Raw genomic sequence first — 27,916 nt, 5'->3', positions numbered from 1 at the left:
GTCATTTGGATTGACTATCTCCCCTTAACACATTATACACAAAGTATAACCTACCATTACCTCAAAACTGACAGTATAAAACAAATCTTTATTGTCACCCCCTATGAAGTCATTTGGATTGATTATCTCCCCTTAACACATTATACACAAAGTATAACCTACCATTACCTCAAAACTGACAGTATAAAAGAAATCTTTATTGTCACCCCCTATGAAGTCATTTGGATTGATTATCTCCCCTTAACACATTATACACAAAGTATAACCTACCATTACCTCAAAACTGACAGTATAAAACAAATCTTTATTGTCACCCCCTATGAAGTCATTTGGATTAATTATATCCCCTTAAAACATTATACATACACAAAGAATAACCTACCATTACCTCAAACCTGACAGTATAAAACAAATCTTTATTGTCACCCCTATGAAGTCATTTGGATTGATTATCTCCCCTTAAAACATTATACATACACAAAGAATAACCTACCATTACCTCAAAACTGACAGTATAAAATAAATCTTTATTGTTCACCCCTTATGAAGTCATTTGGATTGATTATCTCCCGTTAAAACATTATACACAAAGTATAACCTACCATTACCTCAAAACTGACAGTATAAAACAAATCTTTATTGTCACCCCTATGAAGTGATTACGATTGATTATCTCCCCTTCAAATATTATACATACACAAAGAATAACCTACCATTACCTCAAAACTGACAGTATAAAACAAATCTTTATTGTCATCCCCTATGAAGTCATTTGGATTGATTATCTCCCCTTAAAACATTATACATACACAAAGAATAACCTACCATTACCTCAAAACTGACAGTATAAAACAAATCTTTATTGTCACTCCCTATGAAGTCATTTGGATTGATTATCTCCCGTTTAAACATAATACACAAAGTATAACCTACCATTACCTCAAACCTGACAGTATAAAACAAATCTTTATTGTCACCCCCTATGAAGTCATTTGGATTGATTATCTCCCCTTAAAACATTATACATACAAAAAGAATAACCTACCATTACCTCAAAACTGACAGTATAAAACAAATCTTTATTGTCACCCCCTATGAAGTCATTTGGATTGATTGTCTCCCCTAAAATACATTTTTTATACAAAGTCTAACCTACCATTACCTCAAAACTGACAGTATAAAACAAATCTTTATTGTCACCCCCTATGAAGTCATTTGGATTGATTATCTCCCCTTAAAACATTATACATACACAAAGAATAACCTACCATTACCTCAAACCTGACAGTATAAAACAAATCTTTATTGTCATCCCCTATGAAGTCATTTGGATTGATTATCTCCCCTTAAAACATTATACATACACCAGGCCTGGGGTAATGGTAATTTGTAATTGTAATGCATTGTAATATTACATTTTTTGCATGTAATGCAAAGTAATTTGTAATGCACATTTTCTGCATTACAATTACATGTAATGTAATGATTACTTTAGTTAAAAATTGATGTAATGCCTCCATTACAGTACATTACTTTTCATTACAAATTGGTAAAATAGATAAAATTGAAGAACATTTTATCATAAAAATCAAATATTAACAAAAACAAAAGAAAGTATGGAATAAAATTAATTTTTGTCACAGTTAATTACTGTATTAAATAAATTACATCAATCTTTAAAACACACATTAAGGTAAGAAATATAAAATGGTAAAAAATATCAAGTCTTTGATCTTGGTTTCTGATATTTGTTTAATATGATACGGGAATATTTTGGTGTTTGGTGATCTATGAAAAATCTTATAATAAAAAATTATCAAACAAAACTATATAGATCAATGAAAAAAATAATAATAATTCTATACACACCTTATATGTATTTTAATGAAATATTGAATATATCAAACAACATTTTTAAACCAAACTGTGGTTTGGGTCCTGTCTGTGTTGTTATTTCACCTAATTAATATCACAATGTTTTTATTGCAATCAAATCTTCTCAACTTATGTTTGTCCTCACAGAACCCTTAGGCATTTAACAAGATAATCCTTTAATGACACATTTATTATATCCCTTTGAAATCATTAATGATGTCTTAATGATTAAGTGATCAATGTTAGAAACAAAATTATATGATAATTTATTTATTTTTTACCACCACCTAAGAAACTTGAAAGTGATTTTTTCAGTTTCATGCCTCCTACTACTCAATCAAAGGTAAAGACACAGTTACGGTGCAGTACATGATATTGACATCTACTTGTCTGAGCCATGTGAAGAAATTTCAATCAATGCACTGGAATAATGGAAGTCAAATTCAGTGTGCCTTTCTTCATTGGTTAATACAGCTATCAAGTATTTAGCCATTTTCCACACATAAGCTCCTGTAGAAAGGCTTTTAAGTATTGCCCGAAAGGTGAAAAAAGAACTGATCGCTGCTCTCTTAACACTTTCCTTACTGAATTGTTTTTTTCCGCGACGTTGTGTGACCTGATCAAATTTCCGCGCGCAGTTTGCCTGGCCTGAATTAATTTGACGTGTGAATGGGAAAAAAATGACGTTTTAATAAAAACGTGTGTATCTTTGTTGTTTCTCATCAAATCGGTTTCAAACTCGATATTGTTACACTTAAGTATGAAAGGAGTGTTGTAATATAAATAAATTTACATGACAATACCTACTTTTGATTTTTTTTAACCTTTAGTGGAAAGAAAATGACGTTTGATTTGAGAAATTTTTTTTTTTTTTGTGACCGGTTTATATTTTTGCCTCCGATCTTCTAAATTAACAATACAAATGGTAATTAACAATTTCGAGTGTTCCTTTATCGTAGTTTTATAGAAAAAATAACTCCACTTATGATGATAAAGTGCAATGGACATATTAATTAACCAGTATTTGAAGTCTATATACCTAACACTGTATTCATATGTACATATACCTCTGTTTTTGAAATGCTTTTTGTTTTTATATTGAAAAAGTAATGTGTAATGTAATGCATTACACAGGCAAAGTAATTGTAATGTAATGCATTACATGTGAGAAAAAAAGTAATTGTAATTGTAATGGAAGAATCACAAAGTAATTGTAATGTAATGCATTACATTGCAATGTAATGGCCCCAGGCCTGACATACACAAAGAATAACCTACCATTACCTCAAAACTGACAGTATAAAATAAATCTTTATTGTCATCCCTATGAAGTCATTACGATTGATTATCTCCCCTTAAAATATTATACATACACAACAATAACCTACCATTACCTCAAAACTGACAGTATAAAACAAATCTTTGTCACCCCTATGAAGTCATTACGATTGATTATCTCCCCTTAAAATATTATACATACACAAAGAATAACCTACCATTACCTCAAAACTGACAGTATAAAACAAATCTTTATTGTTCACCCCCTATGAAGTCATTTGGATTGATTATCTCCCCTTAAAACATTATAAACAAAATATAACCTACCATTACCTCAAAACTGACAGTATAAAACAAATCTTTATTGTCACCCCTATGAAGTCATTTTGATTGATTATCTCCCGTTAAACATTATACACAAAGTATAACCTACCATTACCTCAAAACTGACAGTTTAAAACAAATCTTTATTGTCATCCCCTATGAAGTCATTTGGATTGATTATCTCTCCTTAAAACATACATACACAAAGAATAACCTACCATTACCTCAAAACTGACAGTATAAAACAAATCTTTATTGTCACTCTTTATGAAGTCATATTTGGATTGATTATCTCCCCTTAACACATTATAAACAAAGTGTAACCTACCATTACCTCAAAACTGACAGTATAAAACAAATCTTTATTGTCACCCCCTATGAAGTCATATTTGGATTGATTATCTCCCCTTAACACATTATAAACAAAGTATAACCTACCATTACCTCAAAACTGACAGTATAAAACAAATCTTTATTGTTCACCACCTATGAAGTCATTTGCATTGATTATCTCCCCTTAATACATTATACACAAAGTCTAACTTACCATTACCTCAAAACTGACAGTATAAAACAAATGTTTATTCTCATCCCCTATGAAGTCATTTGCATTGATTATCTCCCGTTAAAACATTATACATAAAGAATAACCTACCATTACCTCAAAACATTACAGTATAAAACAAATCTTTATTGTCACCCCCTATGAAGTCATTTGGATTGATTATCTCCCCTTAAAACATTATACATACACAAAGAATAACATACCATTTCCTCAAAACTGACAGTATAAAACAAATCTTTATTGTCACCCCCTATGAAGTCATATTTGGATTGATTATCTCCCGTTAAAACATTATACACAAAGAATAACCTACCATTACCTCAAAACTGACAGTATAAAACAAATCTTTATTGTCACCCCCTATGAAGTCATATTTGGATTGATTATCTCCCCTTAACACATTATAAACAAAGTATAACCAACCATTACCTCAAAACTGACAGTATAAAACAAATCTTTATTGTCACCCCCTATGAAGTCATATTTGGATTGATTATCTCCCGTTAAAACATTATACACAAAGAATAACCTACCATTACCTCAAAACTGACAGTATAAAACAAATCTTTATTGTCACACCCTATGAAGTCATATTTGGATTGATTATCTCCCCTTTACACATTATAAACAAAGTATAACCTACCATTACCTCAAAACTGACAGTATAAAACAAATCTTTATTGTCACCCCCTATGAAGTCATATTTGGATTGATTATCTCCCCTTAACACATTATAAACAAAGTATAACCTACCATTACCTCAAAACTGACAGTATAAAATAAATCTTTATTGTTCACCCCCTATGAAATCATTTGGATTGATTATCTCCCCTTAATATATTATACACAAAGTCTAACCTACCATTACCTCAAAACTGACAGTATAAAACAAATCTTTATTGTCACCCCCTATGAAGTCATTTGCATTGATTATCTCCCGTTAAAACGTTATACATAAAGAATAACCTACCATTACGTCAAAACATTACAGTATAAAACAAAACTTTATTGTCACCCCCTATGAAGTCATTACAATTGATTATCTCCCCTTAAAACATTACACATACACAAAGAATAACCTACCATTACCTAAAAACTAACAGTATAAAACAAATCTTTATTGTCACCCCCTATGAAGTCATTTGGATTGATTATCTCCCGTTAAAACATTATACACAAAGAATAACCTACCATTACCTCAAAACTGACAGTATCAAACAAATCTTTATTGTTCACCCCCTATGAAGTCATTTGGATTGATTATCTCCCCTTAAAACATTATAAACAAAGTATAACCTACCATTACCTCAAAACTGACAGTATCAAACAAATCTTTATTGTCACCCCCTATGAAGTCATTTGGATTGATTATCTCCTGTTAGAACATTATACACAAAGAATAACCTACCATTACCTCAAAACTGACAGTATAAAACAAATCTTTATTGTCACCCCCTATGAAGTCATATTTGGATTGATTATCTCCCCTTAACACATTATAAACAAAGTATAACCTACCATTACCTCAAAACTGACAGTATAAAACAAATCTTTATTGTTCACCCCCTATGAAGTCATTTGGATTGATTATCTCCCCTTAATACATTATACACAAAGTCTAACCTACCATTACCTCAAAACTGACAGTATAAAACAAATGTTTATTCTCATCCCCTATGAAGTCATTTGGATTGATTATCTCCCGTTAAAACATTATACATAAAGAATAACCTACCATTACCTCAAAACATTACAGTATAAAACAAATCTTTATTGTCACCCCCTATGAAGTCATTTGGATTGATTATCTCCCCTTAAAACATTATACATACACAAAGAATAACCTACCATTTCCTCAAAACTGACAGTATAAAACAAGTCTTTATTGTCACCCCCTATGAAGTCATTTGGATTGATTATCTCCCCTTAAAACATTATACACAAAGTATAACCTACCATTACCTCAAACCTGACAGTATAAAACAAATCTTTATTGTCACCCCCTATGAAGTCATTTGGATTGATTATCTCCCCTTAAACATTATACATACACAAAGAATAACCTACCATTACCTCAAAACTGACAGTTTAAAACAAATCTTTATTGTCACCCCCTATGAAGTCATTTGGATTGATTATCTCCCCTTAAAACATTTTACACAAAGTATAACCTACCATCACCTCAAACATTACAGTATAAAAAAAATCTTTTAGTTCACCCCCTATGAAGCCATTTGGATTGATTATCTCCCCTTAAAATATTATACATACACAAAGTATAACCTACCATTACCTAAAAACTGACAGTATAAAACAAATCTTTATTGTCACCCCCTATGAAGTCATTTGGATTCATTATCTTCCGTTAAAACATTATATACAAAGAATAACCTACAATTACCTCAAAACTGACAGTATAAAATAAATCTTTATTGTTCACCCCCTATGAAGTCATTTGGATTGATTATCTCCCCATAAAACATTATACACAAAGTATAACCTACCATTACCTCAAAACTGACAGTATAAAACAAATCTTTATTGTCACCCCTATGAAGTCATTACGATTGATTATCTCCCCTTAAAATATTATACATACACAAATAATAACCTACCATTACCTCAAAACTGACAGTTTAAAACAAATCTTTATTGTCACCCCCTATGAAGTCATTTGGATTGATCATCTGGGTCAGGATCCCTAATAGACCTTGAGATGAGGAACTCAGATGACGTAATTAAAAAAAATATTAGTCCGCCATACAATTGTGGATGCTGTGATTTTAAAAATGGACATAAATGAACAATAAGAACTGTTTTATAGAGCTGGTGTGATGAGAAAAGAAAGATGTAGATTTGACCTGAAATAAATTATTAGAAAGGACAATTTTTTTATTGAATTTTATGATCCGAATTTTGGGATTATTTCATGAGGAGAGTGACATTTTTCACCATCTTCCGGGGTCCATCAATTTGCGAAAAAAGTAATCTCACTTGCCACCCCGAAAATTTAACCAGACATGTATAAATGTATCAGCTTCGATATGAGCCATCATACATGTTCAAGTAAACGATATGGACTGAGCAACGGAGGAAAACGTTACCATTACGGCCTATGGAGAATTAATTGTAAATGTATACCCAAATTAGAAGCTTAATTCCAGAAGTTTTCAGGCTGATTTATGGATGATTTCACCTTGTACACCACCGAAAATGATGGTTAGTAGTTTTTTATTTATACCTTGTTATTATAAATGGTTTAAGATAAATATTATTGATAAAGATCAGCAAAAACTCAATGAAACTTTGCTTTTAAAATGCATTACTGGCACGGGGCTGAACACTTTTTTTAGGCACAATCATAACTTTGTTTACTTCCGAGAGATCCGAAAGGAATTTGTTTACTATATTGAAAAAGGCAAGAAACAACTTTTAAATATTATTAAATTGTAAGTAAACATGACACAATATAGTCTTTGTTATGTAATTATCACTTCGGTCTACAGGAATACCTGATAATCAAGGGAGATAACACACTTCATACGAGTAAAGTGAGATCTATACATCATCGCATGTGCTTTTATCCAATGATTTGACCCCTGGTCAGTAGATATCATATGCAAAAAAAAACAGAAAAAACATGTACATGTTTTAAGAAAATCATGAACTAATATTTTTAATGCACTTGAGCAAAACAATAGATATTGTCATTTCTCAGTGAAAAGGGGGAGGGTCAAACCTTTTTGAAAACAATATTTCTGCACCTATTCAACTATTAAGCTAGTTAGCTACTACCCATTGCTTCTAAAATAAAAGGTTTAAATGAAGGTGACTAAGCCACAAGGGAGAAGCATTTGTCTTTCTTTGTGATTAAACTTTCAAGAATTAGATTTTTCTCTCTCAATAGTATTTCTGTATTTAAATCAAATGATAACACAGCCTGAGTAATTTTTTTGTCTTATTTCAGTTCCAGACATATCATTACTTTTTAACCTGAGATGGCAAACTAGAGGTTTTAAAAAGTCCTGAATAACTGGTAAGCATTTTGCTTTATTAGGCAAGCTCTAAATTGTTTATTTATGGTATTTATGCAATTGAAATTACAGTCGGTATGTTAAAAATATGCAAATATGAAAACTGTTGCTATGGTCTTGGTATTAAATGAAAAGGCTTAGTTACAGATCGTTTCGACTCAATATTTCGAGTTAAATCTTGCGGTAACTGTTTCTCACGTAACACTGCAAACTATATTTAGCTCTATTTTGATCTGTCGTTATTTAATGACGCCATAATACATGTGATGTCACAATGTTTCCTTTAAAACCTCATGTGGATTTCTCACTAATAAAAGGTTTTCACTGAAATACATGTTAAAAACATTTTTTCTCCAATAGAATTATGTGAAAGGACAAGTTTTGAAAATTTGCACTCTAATTATATGATAAGGATGACTTTCCAAGTAGTTAAGAGTGCTTTCCACAGTTTTAAATACCAGATTTCCACTAGTAAGAATAATTATTTTGGTGTTGGTTTTTTTATAAAATCTTCATTTTTGCATAATTTCTCTGTCAAAATGCACTTTAAGGCACAAGAAAATTTTATAGAATGCTTTAACAGGGTCTGTGTATTGTAATTAAAGGTTATAATCAGAAGTTTTGTCCTTGTTTTGACTAGTGAAGGTATTCTGGAAGAAATTAATTATACAAACACATTGTATTCAAAATAAATGAATATAGCGACGAAAGTGTCATTGCCGTATAGTGCTAAAACAACTTTATTTTTTTTCAGAAATGGACAAAAATACACAGATTTATTCAGAATGTTATACCGATGAAGATCACATAAAAATATTTGGAAAAATCAGAAGTATGAATTTCAATATGGGTCAGGATCCCTAATAGACCTTGAGATGAGGAACTCAGATGACGTAATTAAAAAAAATATTAGTCCGCCATACAATTGTGGATGCTGTGATTTTAAAAATGGACATAAATGAACAATAAGAACTGTTTTATAGAGCTGGTGTGATGAGAAAAGAAAGATGTAGATTTGACCTGAAATAAATTATTAGAAAGGACAATTTTTTTATTGAATTTAATGATCCGAATTTTGGGATTATTTCATGAGGAGAGTGACATTTTTCACCATCTTCCGGGGTCCATCAATTTGCGAAAAAAGTAATCTCACTTGCCACCCCGAAAATTTAACCAGACATGTATAAATGTATCAGCTTCGATATGAGCCATCATACATGTTCAAGTAAACGATATGGACTGAGCAACGGAGGAAAACGTTACCATTACGGCCTATGGAGAATTAATTGTAAATGTATACCCATCTCCCCTTAATACATTTTTTATACAAAGTCTAACCTACCATTACCTCAAAACTGACAGTATAAAACAAATCTTTATTGTCACCCCCTATGAAGTCATATTTGGATTGATTATCTCCCCTTAACACATTATAAACAAAGCGTAACCTACCATTACCTCAAAACTGACAGTATAAAACAAATCTTTATTGTCACCCCCTATGAAGTCATATTTGGATTGATTATCTCCCCTTAACACATTATATACAAAACATAACCTACCATTACCTCAAAACTGACAGTATCAAACAAATCTTTATTGTTCAACCCCTATGAAGTCATTTGGATTGATTATCTCCCCTTAATACATTATACACAAAGTCTAACCTACCATTACCTCAAAACTGACACTATCAAACAAATCTTTATTGTTCATCCCGTATGAAGTCATTTGGATTGATTATCTCCCCTTAATACATTATACACAAAGTCTAACCTACCATTACCTCAAAACTGACAGTATAAAACAAATCTTTATTGTCACCCCCTATGAAGTCATATTTGGATTGATTATCTCCCCTTAACACATTATATACAAAGTATAACCTACCATTACCTCAAAACTGACAGTATCAAACAAATCTTTATTGTTCAACCCCTATGAAGTCATTTGGATTGATTATCTCCCCTTAACACATTATATAGAAAGTATAACCTACCATTAAATCAAAACTGACAGTATCAAACAAATCTTTATTGTTCAACCCCTATGAAGTCATTTGGATTGATTATCTCCCCTTAATACATTATACACAAAGTCTAACCTACCATTACCTCAAAACTGACAGTATAAAACAAATCTTTATTCTCACCCCCTATGAAGTCATTTGGATTGATTATCTCCCCTTAAAACATTATACATACACAAAGAATAACCTACCATTACCTCAAACCTGACAGTATAAAACAAATCTTTATTGTCACCCCCTATGAAGTCATTTGGATTGTTATCTCCCCTTAACACATTATACATACACAAAGAATAACCTACCATTACCTCAAAACTGACAGTATCAAACAAATCTTTATTGTCACCCCCTATGAAGTCATTTGGATTGATTATCTCCCCTTAAAACATTATACACAAAGTATAACCTACCATTATCTAAAAACTGACAGTATCAAACAAATCTTTATTGTCACCCCCTATGAAGTCATTTGGATTGATTATCTCCCCTTAAAACATTATACATACACAAAGAATAACCTACCATTACCTCAAGACTGACAGTATGAAACAAATCTTTATTGTTAACCCCCTATGAAGCCATTTGGATTATCTCCCCTTAAAACATTATACATACGCAAAGTATAACCTACCATTACCTCAAAACTGACAGTATAAAACAAATCTTTATTGTTTACCCCCTATGAAGTCATTTGGATTGATTATCTCCCCTTAAAACATTAAACATACACAAAGAATAACCTACCATTACCTTAAAACTGACAGTATAAATCAAATCTTTATTGTCATCCCCCCTATGAAGTCATTTTGATTATCTCCCCTTAAAACATTATACACAAAGTATAACCTACCATTACCTCAAAACTGACAGTATAAAACAAATCTTTATTGTCACCTCCTATGAAGTCATTTGGATTAATCATGATTATCTCCCGTTAATACATTATACACAAAGTATAACCTACCATTACCTCAAAACTGACAGTATAAAACATATCTTTATTTTCACCCCCTATGAAGTCATTTGGATTGATTAACTACCCTTAAAACATTATACATGCACAAAGAATAACCTACCATTACCTCAAAACTGACAGTATAAAACAAATCTTTATTGTCACCCCCTATGAAGTCATTTGGATTGATTATCTCACGTTAAAACATTATACACAAAGAATAACCTACCATTACGTCAAAACTGACAGTATAAAACAAATCTTTTTTGTCATTCCCTATGAAGTCATTTTGATTGATTATCTCCCGTTTAAACATTATACACAAAGTATAACCTACCATTACCTCAAACCTGACAGTATAAAACAAATTTTTATTGTCACCCCCTATGAAGTCATTTGGATTGATTATCTCCCCTTAAAACATTATACATACACAAAGAATAACCAACCATTACCTCAAAACTGACAGTATAAAACAAATCTTTATTGTCACCCCCTATGAAGTCATTTGGATTGATTATCTCCCCTTAATACATTTTTTATACAAAGTCTAACCTACCATTACCTCAAAACTGACAGTATAAAACAAATCTTTATTGTCACCCCCTATGAAGTCATTTGGATTGATTATCTCCCCTTAAAACATTATACATACACAAAGAATAACCTACCATTACCTCAAACCTGACAGTATAAAACAAATCTTTATTGTCACCCCCTATGAAGTCATTTGGATTGATTATCTCCCGTTAAAACATTATACACAAAGTATAACCTACCATTACCTCAAAACTGACAGTATAAAACAAATCTTTATTGTCACCCCCTATGAAGTCATATTTGGATTGATTATCTCCCCTTAACACATTATATACAAAGTATAACCTACCATTACCTCAAAACTGACAGTATCAAACAAATCTTTATTGTTCAACCCCTATGAAGTCATTTGGATTGATTATCTCCCCTTAATACATTATACACAAAGTCTAACCTACCATTACCTCAAAACTGACAGTATCAAACAAATCTTTATTGTTCAACCCGTATGAAGTCATTTGGATTGATTATCTCCCCTTAATACATTATACACAAAGTCTAACCTACCATTACCTCAAAACTGACAGTATAAAACAAATCTTTATTGTCACCCCCTATGAAGTCATATTTGGATTGATTATCTCCCCTTAACACATTATATACAAAGTATAACCTACCATTACCTCAAAACTGACAGTATCAAACAAATCTTTATTGTTCAACCCCTATGAAGTCATTTGGATTGATTATCTCCCCTTAACACATTATATAGAAAGTATAACCTACCATTACCTCAAAACTGACAGTATCAAACAAATCTTTATTGTTCAACCCCTATGAAGTCATTTGGATTGATTATCTCCCCTTAATACATTATACACAAAGTCTAACCTACCATTACCTCAAAACTGACAGTATAAAACAAATCTTTATTGTCACCCCCTATGAAGTCATTTGGATTGATTATCTCCCCTTAAAACATTATACATACACAAAGAATAACCTACCATTACCTCAAAGCTGACATTATAAAACAAATCTTTATTGTCACCCCCTATGAAGTCATTTGGATTGTTATCTCCCCTTAACACATTATACATACACAAAGAATAACCTACCATTACCTCAAAACTGACAGTATCAAACAAATCTTTATTGTCACCCCCTATAAAGTCATTTGGATTGATTATCTCCCCTTAAAACATTATACACAAAGTATAACCTACCATTATCTAAAAACTGACAGTATCAAACAAATCTTTATTGTCACCCCCTATGAAGTCATTTGGATTGATTATCTCCCCTTAAAACATTATACATACACAAAGAATAACCTACCATTACCTCAAAACTGACAGTATAAAACAAATCTTTATTGTTAACCCCCTATGAAGCCATTTGGATTATCTCCCCTTAAAACATTATACATACGCAAAGTATAACCTACCATTACCTCAAAACTGACAGTATAAAACAAATCTTTATTGTTTACCCCCTATGAAGTCATTTGGATTGATAATCTCCCCTTAAAACATTAAACATACACAAAGAATAACCTACCATTACCTTAAAACTGACAGTATAAATCAAATCTTTATTGTCATCCCCCCTATGAAGTCATTTTGATTATCTCCCCTTAAAACATTATACACAAAGTATAACCTACCATTACCTCAAAACTGACAGTATAAAACAAATCTTTATTGTCACCCCCTATGAAGTCATTTGGATTAATCATGATTATCTCCCGTTAATACATTATACACAAAGTATAACCTACCATTACCTCAAAACTGACAGTATAAAACATATCTTTATTGTCACCCCCTATGAAGTCATTTGGATTGATTAACTACCCTTAAAACATTATACATACACAAAGAATAACCTACCATTACCTCAAAACTGACAGTATAAAACAAATCTTTATTGTCACCCCCTATGAAGTCATTTGGATTGATTATCTCACGTTAAAACATTATACACAAAGAATAACCTACCATTACGTCAAAACTGACAGTATAAAACAAATCTTTTTTGTCATTCCCTATGAAGTCATTTTGATTGATTATCTCCCGTTTAAACATTATACACAAAGTATAACCTACCATTACCTCAAACCTGACAGTATAAAACAAATCTTTATTGTCACCCCCTATGAAGTCATTTGGATTGATTATCTCCCCTTAAAACATTATACATACACAAAGAATAACCTACCATTACCTCAAAACTGACAGTATAAAACAAATCTTTATTGTCATCCCCTATGAAGTCATTTGGATTGATTATCTCCCCTTAATACATTTTTTATACAAAGTCTAACCTACCATTACCTCAAAACTGACAGTATAAAACAAATCTTTATTGTCACCCCCTATGAAGTCATTTGGATTGATTATCTCCCCTTAAAACATTATACATACACAAAGAATAACCTACCATTACCTCAAACCTGACAGTATAAAACAAATCTTTATTGTCACCCCCTATGAAGTCATTAGGATTGATTATCTCCCGTTAAAACATTATACACAAAGTATAACCTACCATTACCTCAAAACTGACAGTATAAAACAAATCTTTATTGTCACCCCCTATGAAGTCATTTGGATTTATTATCTACCCTTAAAACATTATACATACACGAAGAATAACCTACCATTACCTCAAAACTGACAGTATAAAACAAATCTTTATTGTCACCCCCTATGAAGTCATTTGGATTGATTATCTCCCCTTAAAACATTATACACAAAGTATAACCTACCATTACCTCAAAACTGACAGTATAAAACAAATCTTTATTGTCACCCCCTATGAAGTCATTTGGATTGATTATCTCCCCTTAAAACATTATACATACACAAAGAATAACCTACCATTACCTCAAAACTGACAGTATAAATCAAATCTGTATTGTCACCCCCTATGAAGTCATTTGGATTGATTATCTCATGTTAAAACATTATACACAAAGAATAACCTACCATTACCTCAAAACTGACAGTATAAAACAAATCTTTATTGTCACCCCCTATGAAGTCATTTGGATTGATCATCTCCCCTTAATACATTTTTTATACAAAGTCTTCATTACCATTACCTCAAACCCGACAGTATAAAACAAATCTTTATTGTCACCCCCTATGAAGTCATATTTGGATTGATTATCTCCCCTTAACACATTATAAACAAAGCGTAACCTACCATTACCTCAAAACTGACAGTATAAAACAAATCTTTATTGTCACCCCCTATGAAGTCATATTTGGATTTATTATCTCCCCTTAACACATTATATACAAAGTATAACCTACCATTACCTCAAAACTGACAGTATCAAACAAATCTTTATTGTTCAACCCCTATGAAGTCATTTGGATTGATTATCTCCCCTTAATACATTATACACAAAGTCTAACCTACCATTACCTCCAAACTGACAGTATAAAACAAATCTTTATTGTCACTCCCTATGAAGTCATTTTGATTGATTATCTCCCGTTTAAACATGATACACAAAGTATAACCTACCATTACCTCAAACCTGACAGTACAAAACAAATCTTTATTGTCACCCCCTATGAAGTCATTTGGATTGATTATCTCCCCTTAAAACATTATACATACAAAAAGAATAACCTACCATTACCTCAAAACTGACAGTATAAAACAAATCTTTATTGTCACCCCCTATGAAGTCATTTGGATTGATCATCTCCCCTTAATACATTTTTTATACAAAGTCTTACCTACCATTACCTCAAAACTGACAGTATAAATCAAATCTTTATTGTCACCCCCTATGAAGTCATATTTGGATTAATTATCTCCCTTAACACATTATAAACAAAGCGTAACATACCATTACCTCAAAACTGACAGTATAAAACAAATCTTTATTGTCACCCCCTATGAAGTCATATTTGGATTGATTATCTCCCCTTAACACATTATATACAAAGTATAACCTACCATTACCTCAAAACTGACAGTATCAAACAAATCTTTATTGTTCAACCCCTATGAAGTCATTTGGATTGATTATCTCCCCTTAATACATTATACACAAAGTATAACCTACCATTACCTCAAAACTGACAGTATAAAACAAATCTTTATTGTCACCCCTATGAAGTCATTTGGATTGACTATCTCCCCTTAATACATTATACACAAAGTCTAACCTACCATTACCTCAAAACTGACAGTATAAAACAAATCTTTATTGTCACCCCCTATGAAGTCATTTGGATTGATTATCTCCCCTTAAAACATTATACATACACAAAGAATAACCTACCATTACCTCAAACCTGACAGTATCAAACAAATCTTTATTGTCACCCCCTATGAAGTCATTTGGATTGTTATCTCCCCTTAAAACATTATACATACACAAAGAATAACCTACCATTACCTCAAAACTGACAGTATCAAACAAATCTTGATTGTCATCCGCTATGAAGTCATTTGGATTGATTATGTCCCCTTAACACATTATACACAAAGTATAACCTACCATTACCTCAAAACTGACAGTATCAAACAAATCTTTATTGTCACCCCCTATGAAGTCATTTGGGTTGATTATCTCCCCTTAAAACATTATACATACACAAAGAATAACCTACCATTAACTCAAAACTGACAGTATCAAACAAATCTTTATTGTCAACCCCTATGAAGTCATTTGGATTGATTATCTCCCCTTCAAACATTATGCACAAAGTATAACCTACCATTATCTAAAAACTGACAGTATCAAACAAATCTTTATTGTCAACCCCTATGAAGTCATTTGGATTGATTATCTCCCCTTAAAACATTATACATACACAAAGAATAACCTACCATTACCTCAAAACTGACAGTATCAAACAAATCTTTATTGTTAACCCCCTATGAAGCCATTTGGATTATCTCCCCTTAAATCATTATACATACGCAAAGTATAACCTACCATTACCTCAAAACTGACAGAATAAAACAAATCTATATTGTTTACCCCCTATGAAGTCATTTGGATTGATTATCTCCCCTTAAAACATTAAACATACACAAAGAATAACCTACCATTACCTTAAAACTGACAGTATAAAACAAATCTTTATTGTCACCCCCCTATGAAGTCATTTTGATTGATTATCTCCCCTTAAAACATTATACACAAAGTATAACCTACCATTACCTCAAAACTGACAGTATAAAACAAATCTTTATTGTCACCCCCTATGAAGTCATTTGGATTGATCATGATTATCTCCCCTTAATACATTATACACAAAGTCTTACCTACCATTACCTCAAAACTGACAGTATCAAACAAATCTTTATTGTCATCTGCTATGAAGTCATTTGGATTGATCATCTCCCCTTAATACATTTTTTATACAAAGTCTAACCTACCATTACCTCAAAACTGACAGTATAAAACAAATCTTTATTGTCACCCCCTATGAAGTCATATTTGGATTGATTATCTCCCCTTAACACATTATAAACAAAGCGTAACCTACCATTACCTCAAAACTGACAGTATAAAACAAATCTTTATTGTCACCCCCCTATGAAGTCATTTTGATTGATTATCTCCCCTTAAAACATTATACACAAAGTATAACCTACCATTACCTCAAAACTGACAGTATAAAACAAATCTTTATTGTCAACCCCTATGAAGTCATTTGGATTGATCATGATTATCTCCCCTTAATACATTATACACAAAGTGTAACCTACCATTACCTCAAAACTGACAGTATCAAACAAATCTTTATTGTCATCCGCTATGAAGTCATTTGGATTGATTATGTCCCCTTAACACATTATACACAAAGTATAACCTACCATTACCTCAAAACTGACAGTATAAAACAAATCTTTATTGTCACCCCCTATGAAGTCATTTGGATTGATTATCTCCCCTTAAAACATTATACATACACAAAGAATAACCTACCATTAACTCAAAACTGATCAAACAAATCTTTATTGTCATCCGCTATGAAGTCATTTGGATTGATTATGTCCCCTTAACACATTATACACAAAGTATAACCTACCATTACCTCAAAACTGACAGTATAAAACAAATCTTTATTGTCACCCCCTATGAAGTCATTTGGATTGATTATCTCCCCTTAAAACATTATACATACACAAAGAATAACCTACCATTAACTCAAAACTGACAGTATCAAACAAATCTTTATTGTCACCCCCTATGAAATCATTTGGATTGATTATCTCCCCTTAAAACATTATACACAAAGTATAACCTACCATTATCTAAAAACTGACAGTATCAAACAAATCTTTATTGTCACCCCCTATGAGGTCATTTGGATTGATTATCTCCCCTTAAAACATTATACATACACAAAGAATAACCTACCATTACCTCAAAACTGACAGTATCAAACAAATCTTTATTGTTAACCACTATCAAGCCATTTGGATTATCTCCCCTTAAAACATTATACATACGCAAAGTATAACCTACCATTACCTCAAAACTGACAGAATAAAACAAATCTTTATTGTTTACCCCCTATGAAGTCATTTGGATTGATTATCTCCCCTTAAAACATTAAACATACACAAAGAATAACCTACCATTACCTTAAAACTGACAGTATCAAACAAATCTTTATTGTTAACCCCCTATCAAGCCATTTGGATTATCTCCCCTTAAAACATTATACATACGCAAAGTATAACCTACCATTACCTCAAAACTGACAGAATAAAACAAATCTTTATCATCACCCCCCTATGAAGTCATTTTGATTGATTATCTCCCCTTAAAACATTATACACAAAGTATAACCTACCATTACCTCAAAACTGACAGTATAAAACAAATCTTTATTGTCACCCCCTATGAAGTCATTTGGATTGATCATGATTATCTCCCGTTAATACATTCTACACAAAGTATAACCTACCATTACCTCAAAACTGACAGTATAAAACAAATCTTTATTGTCACCCCCTATGAAGTCATTTGGATTGATTAACTCCCCTTAAAACATTATACATACACAAAGAATAACCTACCATTACCTCAAAACTGACAGTATCAAACAAATCTTTATTGTCACCCCCTATGAAGTCATTTGGATTGATTATCTCATGTTAAAACATTATACACAAAGAATAACCTACCATTACCTCAAAACTGACAGTATAAAACAAATCTTTATTGTCACTCCCTATGAAGTCATTTTGATTGATTATCTCCCGTTTAAACATTATACACAAAGTATAACCTACCATTACCTCAAACCTGACAGTACAAAACAAATCTTTATTGTCACCCCCTATGAAGTCATTTGGATTCATTATCTCCCCTTAAAACATTATACATACAAAAAGAAATACCTACCATTACCTCAAAACTGACAGTATAAAACAAATCTTTATTGTCACCCCCTATGAAGTCATTTGGATTGATCATCTCCCCTTAATACATTTTTTATACAAAGTCTAACCTACCATTACCTCAAAACTGACAGTATAAAACAAATCTTTATTGTCACCCCCTATGAAGTCATATTTGGATTGATTATCTCCCCTTAACACATTATAAACAAAGCGTAACCTACCATTACCTCAAAACTGACAGTATAAAACAAATCTTTATTGTCACCCCCTATGAAGTCATATTTGGATTGATTATCTCCCCTTAACACATTATATACAAAGTATAACCTACCATTACCTCAAAACTGACAGTATCAAACAAATCTTTATTGTTCAACCCCTATGAAGTCATTTGGATTGATTATCTCCCCTTAATACATTATACACAAAGTCTAACCTACCATTACCTCAAAACTGACAGTATCAAACAAATCTTTATTGTTCAACCCGTATGAAGTCATTTGGATTGATTATCTCCCCTTAATACATTATACACAAAGTCTAACCTACCATTACCTCAAAACTGACAGTATAAAACAAATCTTTATTGTCACCCCCTATGAAGTCATATTTGGATTGATTATCTCCCCTTAACACATTATATACAAAGTATAACCTACCATTACCTCAAAACTGACAGTATCAAACAAATCTTTATTGTTCAACCCCTATGAAGTCATTTGGATTGCTTATCTCCCCTTAACACAATATATAGAAAGTATAACCTACCATTACCTCAAAACTGACAGTATCAAACAAATCTTTATTGTTCAATCCCTATGAAGTCATTTGGATTCATTATCTCCCCTTAATACATTATACACAAAGTCTAACCTACCATTACCTCAAAACTGACAGTATAAAACAAATCTTTATTCTCACCCCCTTTGAAGTCATTTGGATTGATTATCTCCCCTTAAAACATTATACATACACAAAGAATAACCTACCATTACCTCAAACCTGACAGTATAAAACAAATCTTTATTGTCACCCCCTATGAAGTCATTTGGATTGTAATCTCCCCTTAACACATTATACATACACAAAGAATAACCTACCATTACCTCAAAACTGACAGTATCAAACAAATCTTTATTGTCACCCCCTATCAAGTCCTTTGGATTGATTATCTCCCCTTAAAACATTATACACAAAGTATAACCTACCATTATCTAAAAACTGACAGTATCAAACAAATCTTTATTGTCACCCCCTATGAAGTCATTTGGATTGATTATCTCCCCTTAAAACATTATACATACACAAAGAATAACCTACCATTACCTCAAAACTGACAGTATAAAACAAATCTTTATTGTTAACCCCCTATGAAGCCATTTGGATTATCTCCCCTTAAAACATTATACATACGCAAAGTATAACCTACCATTACCTCAAAACTGACAGTATAAAACAAATCTTTATTGTTTACCCCCTATGAAGTCATTTGGATTGATTAACTACCCTTAAAACATTATACATACACAAAGAATAACCTACCATTACCTCAAAACTGACAGTATCAAACAAATCTTTATTGTCACCCCCTATGAAGTCATTTGGATTGATTATCTCACGTTAAAACATTATACACAAAGAATAACCTACCATTACGTCAAAACTGACAGTATAAAACAAATCTTTATTGTCATTCCCTATGAAGTCATTTTGATTGATTATCTCCCCTTAAAACATTATACACAAAGTATAACCTACCATTACCTCAAAACTGACAGTATAAAACAAATCTTTATTGTCACCCCCTATGAAGTCATTTGGATTGATCATGATTATCTCCCGTTAATACATTCTACACAAAGTATAACCTACCATTACCTCAAAACTGACAGTATAAAACAAATCTTTATTGTCACCCCCTATGAAGTCATTTGGATTGATTAACTCCCCTTAAAACATTATACACAAAGAATAACCTACCATTACCTCAAAACTGACAGTATAAAACAAATCTTTATTGTCACCCCCTATGAAGTCATTTGGATTGATTATCTCATGTTAAAACATTATACACAAAGAATAACCTACCATTACCTCAAAACTGACAGTATAAAACAAATCTTTATTGTCACCCCCTATGAAGTCATTTGGATTGATTATCTCATGTTAAAACATTATACACAAAGAATAACCTACCATTACCTCAAAACTGACAGTATAAAACAAATCTTTATTGTCACTCCCTATGAAGTCATTTTGATTGATTATCTCCCGTTTAAACATTATACACAAAGTATAACCTACCATTACCTCAAACCTGACAGTACAAAACAAATCTTTATTGTCACCCCCTATGAAGTCATTTGGATTCATTATCTCCCCTTAAAACATTATACATACAAAAAGAAAAACCTACCATTACCTCAAAACTGACAGTATAAAACAAATCTTTATTGTCACCCCCTATGAAGTCATTTGGATTGATCATCTCCCCTTAATACATTTTTTATACAAAGTCTAACCTACCATTACCTCAAAACTGACAGTATAAAACAAATCTTTATTGTCACCCCCTATGAAGTCATATTTGGATTGATTATCTCCCCTTAACACATTATAAACAAAGCGTAACCTACCATTACCTCAAAACTGACAGTATAAAACAAATCTTTATTGTCACCCCCTATGAAGTCATATTTGGATTGATTATCTCCCCTTAACACATTATATACAAAGTATAACCTACCATTACCTCAAAACTGACAGTATCAAACAAATCTTTATTGTTCAACCCCTATGAAGTCATTTGGATTGATTATCTCCCCTTAATACATTATACACAAAGTCTAACCTACCATTACCTCAAAACTGACAGTATCAAACAAATCTTTATTGTTCAACCCGTATGAAGTCATTTGGATTGATTATCTCCCCTTAATACATTATACACAAAGTCTAACCTACCATTACCTCAAAACTGACAGTATAAAACAAATCTTTATTGTCACCCCCTATGAAGTCATATTTGGATTGATTATCTCCCCTTAACACATTATATACAAAGTATAACCTACCATTACCTCAAAACTGACAGTATCAAACAAATCTTTATTGTTCAACCCCTATGAAGTCATTTGGATTGATTATCTCCCCTTAACACAATATATAGAAAGTATAACCTACCATTACCTCAAAACTGACAGTATCAAACAAATCTTTATTGTTCAATCCCTATGAAGTCATTTGGATTGATTATCTCCCCTTAATACATTATACACAAAGTCTAACCTACCATTACCTCAAAACTGACAGTATAAAACAAATCTTTATTCTCACCCCCTATGAAGTCATTTGGATTGATTATCTCCCCTTAAAACATTATACATACACAAAGAATAACCTACCATTACCTCAAACCTGACAGTATAAAACAAATCTTTATTGTCACCCCCTATGAAGTCATTTGGATTGTAATCTCCCCTTAACACATTATACATACACAAAGAATAACCTACCATTACCTCAAAACTGACAGTATCAAACAAATCTTTATTGTCACCCCCTATGAAGTCATTTGGATTGATTATCTCCCCTTAAAACATTATACACAAAGTATAACCTACCATTATCTAAAAACTGACAGTATCAAACAAATCTTTATTGTCACCCCCTATGAAGTCATTTGGATTGATTATCTCCCCTTAAAACATTATACATACACAAAGAATAACCTACCATTACCTCAAAACTGACAGTATAAAACAAATCTTTATTGTTAACCCCCTATGAAGCCATTTGGATTATCTCCCCTTAAAACATTATACATACGCAAAGTATAACCTACCATTACCTCAAAACTGACAGTATAAAACAAATCTTTGTTGTTTACCCCCTATGAAGTCATTTGGATTGATTAACTACCCTTAAAACATTATACATACACAAAGAATAACCTACCATTACCTCAAAACTGACAGTATCAAACAAATCTTTATTGTCACCCCCTATGAAGTCATTTGGATTGATTATCTCACGTTAAAACATTATACACAAAGAATAACCTACCATTACGTCAAAACTGACAGTATAAAACAAATCTTTATTGTCATTCCCTATGAAGTCATTTTGATTGATTATCTCCCGTTTAAACATTATACACAAAGTATAACCTACCATTACCTCAAAACTGACAGTATAAAACAAATCTTTATTGTCACCCCCTATGAAGTCATTTGGATTGATTATCTCCCCTTAAAACATTATACATACACAAAGAATAACCTACCATTACCTCAAAACTGACAGTATAAAACAAATCTTTATTGTCACCCCCTATGAAGTTATTTGGATTGATTATCTCCCCTTAATACATTTTTTATACAAAGTCTAACCTACCATTACCTCAAAACTGACAGTATAAAACAAATCTTAATTGTCACCCCCTATGAAGTCATTTGGATTGATTATCTCCCCTTAAAACATTATACATACACAAAGAATAACCTACCATTACCTCAAACCTGACAGTATAAAACAAATCTTTATTGTCACCCCCTATGAAGTCATTTGGATTGATTATCTCCCGTTAAAACATTATACACAAAGTATAACCTACCATTACCTCAAAACTGACAGTATAAAACAAATCTTTATTGTCACCCCCTATGAAGTCATTTGGATTGATTATCTCCCCTTAAAACATTATACATACACGAAGAATAACCTACCATTACCTCAAAACTGACAGTATAAAACAAATCTTTATTGTCACCCCCTATGAAGTCACAACGATTTGTAGAAAATATGCCATACTTCAAGCTGCTGTCGAATTATTTAACCACTTAAATTGGTTCCATAAAGTCAGGCTCCACAGATTCTGAACCCTATTTGTTTGAGACAGAAATTATGGTTATCGTGTCAGTTATGAATATCCGCTGCATCATCGTCAATGATATCATCACACATCATTACATGTGCCTGAATCTGTATAAACAGTTTACTAATAAACTTTTTTGTTTGTTATTTGTCTTAAAATTGACACGAGACGACAGCGTAAAGTACTCCTCCGTGACTTCATAGATACCTGTAAACAATTTCCATGTGCTTTATCATTAAATGGTCACATGAACGCTTGACGGGAAGCTAAGAAAAACCGAACTTGAAATGCGTAATTGACCCAGACTTTAAATCATTTCCGGAAAGGACCCAAAGTTCCGGATCGCGTCAATAGAGGTATTAAAAAAAATTTCTTCAAATCTAAAGCAATAAAATTTTCACAGTCGGGAGGATTTTCAAGGGTCGGTCGGTAAACTGCAAACAAACAATATTTTAATTTAAGCCTTATATAGAAAGTATAACCTACCATTACCTCAAAACTGACAGTATCAAACAAATCTTTATTGTTCAATCCCTATGAAGTCATTTGGATTGATTATCTCCCCTTAATACATTATACACAAAGTCTAACCTACCATTACCTCAAAACTGACAGTATAAAACAAATCTTTATTCTCACCCCCTATGAAGTCATTTGGATTGATTATCTCCCCTTAAAACATTATACATACACAAAGAATAACCTACCATTACCTCAAACCTGACAGTATAAAACAAATCTTTATTGTCACCCCCTATGAAGTCATCTGGATTGTAATCTCCCCTTAACACATTATACATACACAAAGAATAACCTACCATTACCTCAAAACTGACAGTATCAAACAAATCTTTATTGTCACCCCCTATAAAGTCATTTGGATTGATTATCTCCCCTTAAAACATTATACACAAAGTATAACCTACCATTATCTAAAAACTGACAGTATCAAACAAATCTTTATTGTCACCCCCTATGAAGTCATTTGGATTGATTATCTCCCCTTAAAACATTATACATACACAAAGAATAACCTACCATTACCTCAAAACTGACAGTATAAAACAAATCTTTATTGTTAACCCCCTATGAAGCCATTTGGATTATCTCCCCTTAAAACATTATACATACGCAAAGTATAACCTACCATTACCTCAAAACTGACAGTATAAAACAAATCTTTATTGTTTACCCCCTATGAAGTCATTTGGATTGATTAACTACCCTTAAAACATTATACATACACAAAGAATAACCTACCATTACCTCAAAACTGACAGTATCAAACAAATCTTTATTGTCACCCCCTATGAAGTCATTTGGATTGATTATCTCACGTTAAAACATTATACACAAAGAATAACCTACCATTACGTCAAAACTGACAGTATAAAACAAATCTTTATTGTCATTCCCTATGAAGTCATTTTGATTGATTATCTCCCGTTTAAACATTATACACAAAGTATAACCTACCATTACCTCAAAACTGACAGTATAAAACAAATCTTTATTGTCACCCCCTATGAAGTCATTTGGATTGATTATCTCCCCTTAACCCTTTCACCGATTGCTGCCCAGACAGAAGCTACTCTGAGACGATGGCTTCCCTGGCTACTTTTACTCAAGTGGGAGATCTTCATAATAAATGTCAATAAAAACTTGTTTGTAGCTATTTGTTTATTTATTTCATTCACTAACACCAAGTTCACAGGTTTTTTTATGTTTTGATAATTTTTTCCTCATAAAATATTCAAATTTTCAATTTTTCGGCATTATTTCAGTGAAATTCTCAAAATTCTGCTTATTGACCCCAAATCGTTATTTTTTTAACCCAAAATGGCAAAATTTTGAAAAAAATTATGAGGCTGTACAAATTCCTCACACTGAACGATGTCCATTCCAAGTGTTTTGAACATAAAACGACATTTTATGTCAAAAAAGTATACTAGTTTGGCTTCAATTCTTCCATATTCTTTCTAAAAAATTGTTCCCTCATTTCAAATTCTCGTAAATTCCGTAAATTTCCTCTGATTTTGACACGGTTTTCAACAAACTGAAGCGTTCTGTTTACACTTTCATCCGGGTTATTCATCAAAGAAAGATAACTCATGTTTGCACTGTTTGAGCGGGAAATATAAAAGATGTATTCCGATCCCGGTAAAACGGGACTCGTCGTCAGCAGTCTGAAGCGTGAATCCCGGTAAACCGGGACTCATCGGCGAAAGGGTTAAAACATTATACATACACAAAGAATAACCTACCATTACCTCAAAACTGACAGTATAAAACAAATCTTTATTGTCACCCCCTATGAAGTCATTTGGATTGATTATCTCCCCTTAATACATTTTTTATACAAAGTCTAACCTACCATTACCTCAAAACTGACAGTATAAAACAAATCTTAATTGTCACCCCCTATGAAGTCATTTGGATTGATTATCTCCCCTTAAAACATTATACATACACAAAGAATAACCTACCATTACCTCAAACCTGACAGTATAAAACAAATCTTTATTGTCACCCCCTATGAAGTCATTTGGATTGATTATCTCCCGTTAAAACATTATACACAAAGTATAACCTACCATTACCTCAAAACTGACAGTATAAAACAAATCTTTATTGTCACCCCCTATGAAGTCATTTGGATTGATTATCTCCCCTTAAAACATTATACATACACGAAGAATAACCTACCATTACCTCAAAACTGACAGTATAAAACAAATCTTTATTGTCACCCCCTATGAAGTCATTTGGATTGATTATCTCCCCTTAAAACATTATACACAAAGTATAACCTACCATTACCTCAAAACTGACAGTATAAAACAAATCTTTATTGTCACTCCCTATGAAGTCATTTTGATTGATTATCTCCCGTTTAAACATTATACACAAAGTATAACCTACCATTACCTCAAACCTGACAGTACAAAACAAATCTTTATTGTCACTCCCTATGAAGTCATTTGGATTGATTATCTCCCCTTAAAACATTATACATACAAAAAGAATAACCTACCATTACCTCCAAACTGACAGTATAAAACAAATCTTTATTGTCACCCCCTATGAAGTCATTTGGATTGATCATCTCCCCTTAATACATTTTTTATACAAAGTCTTACCTACCATTACCTCAAAACCGACAGTATAAAACAAATCTTTATTGTCACCCCCTATGAAGTCATATTTGGATTGTTATCTCCCCTTAACACATTATAAACAAAGCGTAACCTACCATTACCTCAAAACTGACAGTATAAAACAAATCTTTATTGTCACCCCCTATGAAGTCATATTTGGATTTATTATCTCCCCTTAACACATTATATACAAAGTATAACCTACTATTACCTCAAAACTGACAGTATCAAACAAATCTTTATTGTTCAACCCCTATGAAGTCATTTAGATTGATTATCTCCCCTTAATACATTATACACAAAGTCTAACCTACCATTACCTCAAAACTGACAGTATAAAACAAATCTTTATTGTCACTCCCTATGAAGTCATTTTGATTGATTATCTCCCGTTTAAACATTATACACAAAGTATAACCTACCATTACCTCAAACCTGACAGTACAAAACAAATCTTTATTGTCACCCCCTATGAAGTCATTTGGATTGATTATCTCCCCTTAAAACATTATACATACAAAAAGAATAACCTACCATTACCTCAAAACTGACAGTATAAAACAAATCTTTATTGTCACCCCCTATGAAGTCATTTGGATTGATCATCTCCCCTTAATACATTTTTTATACAAAGTCTTACCTACCATTACCTCAAAACTGACAGTATAAAACAAATCTTTATTGTCACCCCCTATGAAGTCATATTTGGATTGATTATCTCCCCTTAACACATTACATACAAAGTATAACCTACCATTACCTCAAAACTGACAGTATCAAACAAATCTTTATTGTTCAACCCCTATGAAGTCATTTGGATTGATTATCTCCCCTTAATACATTATACACAAAGTCTAACCTACCATTACTTCAAAACTGACAGTATAAAA

The 27,916-nt window shown here is 32.0% G+C and overlaps 1 protein-coding gene and 1 long non-coding RNA gene across 2 annotated transcripts in view; one reads left to right on the top strand and one right to left on the bottom strand.

Moving 5' to 3' along the window:
- LOC143070622 (uncharacterized) overlaps positions 1-27,916 on the bottom strand; it is a 78,552-nt gene that overhangs the window by 11,622 nt on the left and 39,014 nt on the right. The gene's annotated exons all lie outside the window — the stretch shown is intronic.
- Positions 6,732-9,122, top strand: LOC143072227 (uncharacterized). The gene is made up of 3 exons (XR_012977078.1): positions 6,732-7,261; positions 8,010-8,078; positions 8,831-9,122. It is a non-coding gene; the product is annotated as an uncharacterized LOC143072227 (long non-coding RNA).

Source organism: Mytilus galloprovincialis, chromosome 4 (assembly GCF_965363235.1).
Source record: "Mytilus galloprovincialis chromosome 4, xbMytGall1.hap1.1, whole genome shotgun sequence".
NCBI lineage: Eukaryota > Metazoa > Mollusca > Bivalvia > Mytilida > Mytilidae > Mytilus > Mytilus galloprovincialis.
The sequence above is the reverse complement of the archived record's forward strand: the minus strand, read 5'-3'. Positions and strand labels throughout refer to the sequence as shown.